The sequence below is a fragment of the Helianthus annuus genome, chromosome 12 (assembly GCF_002127325.2).
Source record: "Helianthus annuus cultivar XRQ/B chromosome 12, HanXRQr2.0-SUNRISE, whole genome shotgun sequence".
Lineage (NCBI taxonomy): Eukaryota > Viridiplantae > Streptophyta > Magnoliopsida > Asterales > Asteraceae > Helianthus > Helianthus annuus.
Window position 1 is genome coordinate 132,380,755 of NC_035444.2, and position 10,300 is coordinate 132,391,054.

Here is a 10,300-nt window from a genome sequence, read left to right on the forward strand (position 1 = left end):
AAAATTTTCCCGGAGGGGGTAAGAGTGCCTATCACATATAACCCCAGGGGGTAAAATTGCAATTTACTCATTATAATATGTATATAATATAATACCAAATATTTCATTAAAATTTTTTAATTTTTTGGTATAATCTATAATTTCATTAAATTTTGTCATAATTAAAATAATTAATTTAATATGTTATGTGATGACTGATGAGGTGGGCTTTTTTTTTTAAATTTCACAGCCCAATAGCCCAATATGACATCCTTTTTTCCGAACTGCATACAAACATCGATTTGAGTTGAGTGTGTGTGTGTGGTTTTTTTTTTTTTTCTATTTGAGGTGTAGTAAAAGATGGTATTTTTTTATGTTTACATCTATTTACCTATTATTTATTATTAGTATTTTTAACTTAACATAAACGATATTAAATTTTTTATTTGATTTTCTTTTTATTTAGTTTATTCTTTAATAACTTAACGATTCTTTTACACACGCATGTAACTATTGAATCACATTAACATATTTTTCTGATATTCTGATAAAAAAATTAAACACAGTTGGTCGAATCCTTTACAATACTAGATAAAAAACATAATTTATTACAAGCTCAACACCTCAGTAAATAAAATTATTTTATACAAATTTATGATAAATTTTTTCCGTTTACATTGTACGATGTACGGTGAAAAAAAAACCTCTGAATTTTTCTTCTGGATCCGCCACTGCTGGGCTCATTTATATATGTAGAGAGTGGTTAATACAGAACAAATTTAGGATAACATGCTTTTTTACAAGCATTATATATTCTTCTAAGCAAGAAGATAGAAAAATCGAAGGCTTTTGGTGTAAGAATTAGTACACAGTTTTTTTTACAAGCATGATATAGGTCTTGAACAAATGGCAGTTATAAACTATCACTGAAGATAAACCAACAAAAACAAACTATAACCAAGACCCACACACTACCGATCACAAACTTCCTTTTGTACTGCATCCATTGCAGCATGTTCCAAATGTTAGGGACCCAAAAGTGAAAGAAGAAAGGTTCTGTAATTGCCCGATGTCTCGGAGTGAACAACCTCGTTCAAAGTTTTAGAGTACTTGTTATGGTACTCGCCTTTTATATATTGCATATCCATCTCCGCTCTTGTCACAATTATTCTTATCAGTGTCTTATCCTCGGTTCCCAAGCCTTTTGTTGCCTTTCGCAGGACCTGTAGTATTCAACAATGTACGTTAACAATTTACCTTCAGTTGGAACACACATACAATACCGAGCTGATAACTACATAACCGGAAATGGCAAACCAGGTCGAACACCCAAACGGAACTCTTTTGCAATATCGTTAGTTTGTATTAATTTATTTTATATATTGTTCATGCATGTATAACTGCATATTCCAGATATGGAATAAAGGATAGACGGTTGTTTCGATTTACATTGCCATTTCCAAGTTCCAAATCATCATCCAAACTGTTAAACCTGGTTTTTAAGAAAAGGGAACTGACCCACCCATTGCCATCTTTATCACAAAGGATCTATCAATCAGTGGCGAAGCTTGATCCGAATGACGGGGGGGTCGAAAACGTATATACCCAAAAATTTCTATACGAAAACTACATATATAACACTACTGAGCGAAATATAACTCCGGTAGATACCTTGGCAAAATGTTTCCCAGGATTTTCAGCACATTGCAAAATAGTGATAAGAGCATCCTTAAAGTTCCCGGACGTTTCATGTTTTATAGCCTGCAATAACATCTCAAACAAGTCGATTAGAGGTGGCAATCTCAATCTTTACTTACTCTCGTGTCGATTTGGTTATGTTTTATATCTGGGTTAAATCAAGAAATTTGGTTACAAACAAAACGGGTCAAAAGTTTCCCAAGGTGTGTTTGTAATTCATACTACCTAATACTCACTTTATTTGAAAAATAAAACTAACAATCAATTTGTAAAAACCGTAGCGATAAGAAAAAAGAAACTATTTGACTCGTACTACAAATTACCCACTTTAACCTGAACGCATTTTGGCCCGTTACCCAGTGTGCCCACCCTGCGCATTTTACCACTGCTAAAAGCTTAAAACCACCCATTCATGAATATAGAAAGAAGGCAAGACTTACCTTCCTCAATGTGTTCTTATTCGTATTTCGATATGTAGAACTGACTGCAGCCATGTGGGCCCTACTTCTTTCACTGAAAATGTTTCTGAAAGTCGTCTCATCAGTTCCCAACCTCTTTTCCCCTGCTTTGTAGAGCGCTTTAGCATCGTGCTCCACCAATCTTGGATCAAATTCTGGCCCTTCGCTGCGAGGTGTACTTAAATATGCAAGAAGCAACTGTAAACACAAAAAAAAAAAAAAAAAAATAGAACCATTAATAGTCAGTTCATCATTTTGACTCCAAACAAATTGATACTTACTGTCTAATGGGCTTAAGGAGCTACCTTTTCATGATCACCAGAAGTTTGAGATTGAATATCATGCTCAAGATAAACACCAAAAAGTGAAACGTAAAGATGTTTAAGATGTAGCAACTGTGATGGAGTCCGAGAACATATAACTTCAGTAACCGCTTTCAGATCAATGTTGGTATGTAAAGCTTCATGCAGTACGATTGCATCTCTCCGTGCTGGATCAGGCATCCAAAGTAAGATTGCTTTCTGAATACATTATTAAAAACCAAGAGTTATTAAAAAAAAATTGTGTCACATGACAGTTAACAAATGAAGTGGATGGTTAGGTTATAGACGGACGTTCAATAAACAACCAATTACGTAGAGACCGCCTAAACACTTGTATATGTTGCTTTAACTATGATGCATAAGGCAGTTATGTAACCACATAACCGCCCACTCTCTCATTCTCGCAGTTCTTTACCTTAATATTGCCACTGAGCTCTTTAGTTAACCGTTTGCTCAAGTCTTCAGAGTACATAGCTTTATATTCATGTTCAATGAGAGCACGTTGTGATGCATCACGATGAGCAAGAATACTTACAACAGCCGAAGTGTCACACCCAAATCCTGAATACACATTGTTCTTCCTATCAGTCATTGATTTAGTATAAATGAGAAAGCATCATACAGTTCCAAATAGCTAATCTTGATGAATTTACACTAATCTTTGCATCCTAATTGCTTAATTATTAGAATTGAATTGCTTCATCTACTTTGCCGGAGTCATCATGTTTTGGTAATGTCGTTAGAATTTTTTACCACGTCGGGTCATCAAAGATAACCAAAACTGATTCCAATACTTTTAAGATCAAGAAATACACAAAATTCAAATCACATAAAGAATGCCTAGAGTAAAGTCATGTTAAAAGACGAAAATAACTTCAAAATCCCCTCATTTAACTTTCTTTTGGGCTTACCGTCAAAAATATACAGTGTCACTTGAATATCAATATAACACAAGAAAGATTCTCAGTCTGCTTATGCAGAATAAAACTTGCTACTTTTTAGGTTTGTGCTACGCCGCCTCTAAACAAACACCACCAACACACTACACGAACATGGTATGACATGGAGAAAATGGTCACACATGTTCGTATAATGTGTAAGACTAGCACATCATGAGTTGGTTTTCGCGGCCTTATGACTGGCGGACCAGTTTTTTTTTTTTTTTTTTTTTTTTGAAAGGTGTGAATTATTCGCGAATGTCGGGAGATCTAGCATACGTTGTCTTAACCGGATCCGCGCTAGAGAGCCCCCTCGCACAATAGATCACCAATTTAAACCCCTCAATGAGAAACCCCTATCACCCAGACTCGAACTTGAGACCTGGAGGAGAAAACTCACCCGGGCGGGCCCACCATAGGTAGAACTTAAATACCCGTGGCCACCACTAGAGCACTAGCGATACGTCCCGTATGACTATTATTGCGGTGTCATGTGACGTCACATGGTGTCTGTGTAGCAGTACTCTTGTGATAATCAATGCAATGCAATGCAATGTTGACGGAGTACAAGAAGAATTTGTTTGAAATTGGGAATCCTAATTAGAACAAACTCAAAACAGAAGTTGAAAATGTGTTGTAAAAATCAAATCCACTTCCATCAAATCGAAGCATGCAAATTCATAAGAACACAAGCGAAATCGTGGAAAATCAAGGGAAGAATGTTTGTAGAATTAGGTTTTGAAGATATACCCTTGAAAGCTTTGTATAACTGCATGGCGTCATCTCGAGGTGAAGATAACATTGGTGGAACCGTTAACGTAGCCATTTTGATCCTGATTCTTCTGCAGATTTATCTTTCAAGATTCCAACGCACACCCTACAAATTGGGGGTAACTGCTATTCGTATCGTTTTGGGAGGAACATAAATTCTCCTCATCCAGAATGTTATTTTTCTTATACGCCTATCATTTGCGATTTAAATTAATTAATAATTTATACAACCTAATAAAAGCCTTAATTAGGAGACACATGTCCCCCTCCTAGGGCCTCAAAATCTGATTTTTCCGCCAAAATGTTAATTCTCCTCATTTTCCTTGAATGACCTGACACGGGATCCAACAACTCAGTCGGGTCCTCATTTTCGGTCCATATTAAACCCTAATCATTCTTCTCTCATACTCTTCGAACATCGTTCTTCTTCAGCAGCTCTAGGGTTTCTTCATCTTCAATCTTACATCTCCCTCTCATCCATCTCAAAATTGAATTCCTTCACCAAGGTACGATTCTCTTTTTTGTCAGTCAATTCTTGATTATATGTCTTCTTATTTTCTTACAAACTTTCTAATTAAACCCTAATCATTCTTTTACAAATTCCACTCTGATTGAATCATAACTTGGTCTTAAAGGTTGGAGTTCATATCAACGCTTCAAATCAAGGTCAGATCACAAATACTTTCAACTAAACATGATTTTATCAATATTTAACATTCAATCTTCGTTTTGATTGTTCATTCGTTATAACCTAGGGTTTGTTGATCTTCGATTTGTTTTCTTTTCTGACAAACAAATGTTGTCTCCACAAAGATATAATTTCAGTATTGATATATTATTCAGGTTTGGGCAGAGCATTGTTGACGGTAACTTTATTAAAAGATTTATTTATGGGTTTTTGGTTAATTCTATATGTGAAGCATTTGTTACTCTGGATGGGAATTTTTATGGATTTTGTAAATTTTGTTTTGTTTTTTGATTACCAATATGAGAACACGTTTTTCATTGTTGATTGTTACCAACGGACTTTCGACATAAGTAACCGACGTAGGTGAAAGCTATCAGTTTTGTAGAGATTTGAAAACACGATCTGTTTTTAAAATTAATCAAACAATGGCTTGCTTGGATGCATAAAATGAATGATGTTGGTTACAAGTGTATATCATGGACCCAGGTTAATAATCACATGGTCGGCTGCAGAAAATAATAATCACACATTTTTTCCTAAATAAGTTGTAGCTAGCTAGCTAGGTATTCACCATTCAAATACCACACCCTCTCAAGACTATATTGATGTGAACATCTACTATGTATATACTGAAAACGACACAGATCTCATTTGATTTTCATTCTCCATCCAGCAGCAGATCCAGGTATTTATAGTGCGCGACAGGAAGGATTTCTTGGTTCACCCAAAAGGCTCCTCATTGAAGGTGATTCATAGTTTATTTTAAGTTTTTCACATGTATGTGTTTTGTTACGAAGGTAAAAAGGGTTTTGTTGTGATTAGTTTTGAAATAAGTAAACTGAGCAATTTATGTGTTTGTTTTTTAAAATCTATTGTCCAGTTTCAATATCAATCTGAGGAATTTCTAGACAAAAACAAATATTATGTTGTTATCGGACATCAAGATATGTTGACTACTTCTCATTGTATTTCCCTTTTTTTTTCTAGCTGGTATACTTTCCCTCCATTGCCTGATGCGGCAACTAAAACTTCAAATAAATCTTTTAGTTTATCAAAGAAAAAAAGATTTGATTTGTTATGTTTATCAACTTGGGGTTATATTGGCGTGAGTCATGGTGAAGTATCTCGATCACATCAGATAGGGGGTGGGTGCATGTGGTTTGGCCTTTTTTGGGTTATATTATGTGTTTTTATTTTAATGGCATATAGAGTGAGTGGGTGCGATAGAAATACGTCGTTTTTTTATTCTTCCTTTTCATGTTGTGTGAGTTTTTTTTGTCTAAATGGTTAAACATATTTTTACAGATGTGATTGCACGCTCCCAGCCTTCCCAGGCGGATATCTAATCCCAACCTTCTCAAGTTCCCTGTTAGTGGTTCTTTGGCCTCTATCCATCAGAACTCCAATAGACACCACTTTTCTTCCATCTTCCCATTTTGAAAAGAGAAAGATGTGCGTATCCACCGCTCCACCGCTGTACCGGCGGCACCTTCAGCCACTACTGCAACGCGTCATGTCGAGAGTGTGTCGCATGTATAATGATGTGTAATTATCCCTTCTTATAAGCCATTTGTTCATCGAAATAAGTTAACATGTGTGTTTCTTTTCTGGTCCGTATTCCTTTGAGCTGGAATTCTTAATTTGATTTCTTTTGTAATGTTTGATTTTTTATCTTAAGTTTTGGTTTTTCTATTAGGTTTGCTGGTGCTCTTCTTCATTAGTGGCTGCTTAATTAATGTTCTTCTTAACCTGGATTATGCTTGGTATGTTTGGATTTTTATAATGTTATTATCTGTGTATCTTATGTTTTTGTTTGTTAAAACAGGTTTGTTGTTTTGGTGACATGGCGACAATTGTGACGGTGGTTACGGTGGTTCGCGTTGGTACGAATCTGTTATTGATGTTGAACCCTTTCAACCATCGCCAATCTTGATCCTCACGGGTATGCATTTTCACATAATATTAATAGGTTTGTTTTTTTTTTGGTGATCTTCGATGGCTTTTCTTTTCTGATAGTTAAATGTTGTCGACGCCAAGGTACGAATCTGTTATTGATGTTGAACCCTTTCAACCATCGCCACTCTTGATCCTCACGGGTATGCGTTTTCACAGAATATTAATAGGTTTGTTTTTTTGGTGATCTTCGATGGCTTTTCTTTTCTGATAGTTAAATGTTGTCGACGCCAAGGTACGAATCTGTTATTGATGTTGAACCCTTTCAACCATCGCCACTCTTGATCCTCACGGGTATGCGTTTTCACAGAATATTAATAGGTTTGTTTTTTTGGTGATCTTCGATGGCTTTTCTTTTCTGATAGTTAAATGTTGTCGACGCCAAGATACGAATCTGTTATTGATGTTGAACCCTTTCAACCATCGCCACTCTTGATCCTCAGATTTTGATGTTGAACCCTTTCAACCATCGCCACTCTTGATGTGTTCTGCAGAAAAACGTGATGTTTTCTCATGGTCGTAGCTGTTTGATCTCACCAAAGGTACACCACAACTTTGCCCTAATTTTTTACTGACTACAAGTAATATTTATGTAGTTAAGTATATTAATTGGACGGGTGTTGCTATTATTTGGAATAAAATAAGAGATTGTGCGAATGTTTGTAGGCGATACTAAATTCAAGGACTTCCACTTGAAAAAGGAATTGACTTTCTAAAGTGTTGATAGTCAAATTCATTACAATTGAGTTTCTAAAGTGTGCGTTTGTATGATTTTCATGACAGATCTGTGTAATTAGCACCACTCTCAGATCCCCAATTTCATTAATTACCTCGCTTCGTGTTAGCTCTTTCCCCTTCCTATTTACACTAATTTCTAATTTCTATACATATAGTATGTCTCTGTATTCTGTCTAGGGCCTTTATAAACTACATTGGTGAAAATGTAAATTGGCTCTGGCAAAGATGATTGTTATACAAATTGGAAAAGGTATGGTGCATCATGCTACAAGAGGGGAAAGAAAAGTGAAGGTTGGTTGCAAATATATTTAAATTTTTATTTTTGAGAACTTTAATAGATGTGTATTTATAGTTCATTATATTTGATGGTTAGGAAGAAGAGCTCTGGATGAAAAACGTTGCACTATACCCTGCTAACCAGTGGGACTTAGTAAGACACCGCTTGTGCTTGTGCTGAGCAGGTACCTTTCAGTTGGTTTGAATTTTGAACATTTATTAAGATACTGTTAGAATTGCATATTAAGCACTTAATATTGTTTACATACAGACATAGTTAAAATTGCATATAAGTTTGACCAGTTATATAGACAAAAGTGCATATTCCTCTTAATTAGGATGATCCTTTTCTATTTGAGACCTAGAAAAGTCCTTAGTTAATGGTACTGGAACAAATATATTTCAAAGGTCAAACACATACCCACTGATTATCCTTGATTCAAGGTAAATCTGTGTTTCTAATTTGTATTTGATTGCCCTTTAAACCTGTGCGACCATATTGCTTTTTTCTTTCTTTCAAGAATTAGGGTTTCTAGGTGACGGGGTGATGGCAGGGATATGAGGGTTGGGTAGCGGTGACATCGAGGATGATGGTGGTGTTTATAGTTTTGATAAAGGTTTGTAAGCAACCGAGCATTCTTTTTTCGCTAATTGTGATTCTAATTTTCACTTATTTTGATTCTAATCTGTGGTGGTAGATTGATGAGTTAATTTGATAAAATATCATCAAATACCTTGACTTTGATCTTTGATGTAGACTTAGCTTTGGCAAGGTAACTAGAATGTAGTGAGTATTCTTCAGCAGCTGAAAGTGGGGGCCCACCGACATCACCAAAGCCTAGAAGTTTAGCGAAATTAAACCCATTTTGTGCTTGAGAAGTTTTCTTTAAACGTTCCTTATGTCGCTGATCTGGATCCTTGATTAGAGACACGAAAGCTGGATCAAGATATGAATCCAAAAATGAAGAGTTCCTGCTTAATTTGCACATATTTCACAATTTTGAATATAATTCAACTAAAATTATGTCAACTAAAGTGAGTTTTTCAGGTAACCAACAGTCTAACCAATCTACGATCATTGGCAGGAACATCTACTGAGGCTCGCAGAGATTTTGAAATGGTCTTTTTCATGTTGGGTAATGGTTTTATTCTTATTTTTCTTTCATCTATAATTCGTTTCGCCATTTTTATCACCACCATCAGCAAGAATCTTTGTAATCGCAATTTCAAAGATACGGTTTGAATTTTGAACATTGATTAAGATACGGTTAGAATTGTATATTAATCACTTAATATTGTTTACTCTACAGACATAGTTAAAATTGCATATAAGTTTGACCAGTTATATAGACAAAAATGCATATTCCTCTTAATTAGGATGATCCTTTTCTATTTGAGACCTAGAAAAGGCCTTGGTTAATGGCACTGGATATTAAAAATATTGTTTAAAAGGATATTAAAACAATATTGTTTAAAAGGATATTAAAAAAGGTTCACTTTCAGAGGCGGACCTACCTTAGGGGAAGGGGTAGCTTCCGCTACCGCTTGGCGATCCGGCGGTAGTTTAAATTTTAGAAAAATTTGACCTTTTTTTGATATTTTTTCGATTTCGTTACCGTTTTTTTGACCTTTTTTGATCCTTGATTAGAGACATGAAAGCTGGATCAAGATATGAATCCAAAAATGAAGAGTTCCTGCTCAATTTGCACATATTTCACAATCTTGAATATAATTCAACTAAAATTATGTGACCTAAAGTGAGTTTTTCAGGCAACCAACAGTCTAACCAATCTACGATCATTGGCAGGAACATCTACTGAGTTATTTATTAATTTTATTTATACGCGGAGTATTGATGGTCAAACAAGGTTTGTGAATGCATTACTCATGTTATTTATTAATTTTATTTTTCCTTATTTTTAAACATATTTCCATTTTTTTTTATTTTCCTCATATATTTTTCTTACAATAGGTATGTTGTTGTTGGATGGCATAATATCATTGAAGCCGAACATATTTCGTTAGGTGATCATTGTTTTTTCAATTGGTCAAGAACGACATCTAAGTTATTGGTTACGAAGCTCCAACAAGCAGAAATGTTAGTGTAATAGGCTATTTAATTTATGTCACTCCAAAAAACATATTTTCTTTGTTTACTTATCGTTTTGTTAATTTCGATCTATCGTACGACGCTTTCTGATGTCTGTCGTTATGGACATGCAAAAACCAACTAAACTATGTAGATAGGATAAGTCGGATATCGAACCAGAGGAGGATTGTGGAAAGTGTATAATGCTCAGTTTTGATTAACTACTATTAAAAAGTAAAACTCAGTTGTTGGATTTGATTGATTATCTAAAAATTACAAACTAAATGAGAGATTTAAATCAATAGGAGAGAAGATGGTTCCTCCAGATTTCAGGTTTTGCAACTAGATTCAATTATGTGTTTAATCGAAACACTCACATAGACATAACT

The 10,300-nt window shown here is 34.9% G+C and overlaps 1 long non-coding RNA gene and 1 pseudogene across 4 annotated transcripts; one reads left to right on the top strand and one right to left on the bottom strand.

Moving 5' to 3' along the window:
• Positions 1 to 810: 810 nt before the first annotated feature.
• Positions 811 to 4,357, bottom strand: LOC110895682 (annotated as a pseudogene).
• Positions 4,358 to 4,439: 82 nt separating this feature from the next.
• Positions 4,440 to 10,085, top strand: LOC110895683. Of its 4 annotated transcripts, none has more exons than XR_002567305.2 (11): positions 4,440 to 4,673; positions 4,803 to 4,833; positions 5,529 to 5,600; positions 6,161 to 6,400; positions 6,552 to 6,618; positions 6,681 to 6,797; positions 6,872 to 7,350; positions 7,592 to 7,837; positions 7,920 to 8,958; positions 9,630 to 9,690; positions 9,795 to 10,085. It is a non-coding gene; the product is annotated as an uncharacterized LOC110895683 (long non-coding RNA). The 4 variants fall into 4 exon arrangements; XR_004874945.1 differs by having other exon boundaries at positions 5,532 to 5,600; XR_004874947.1 differs by having other exon boundaries at positions 5,532 to 5,600; positions 6,872 to 7,102; positions 7,174 to 7,350; positions 7,920 to 9,690.
• Positions 10,086 to 10,300: the final 215 nt, after the last annotated feature.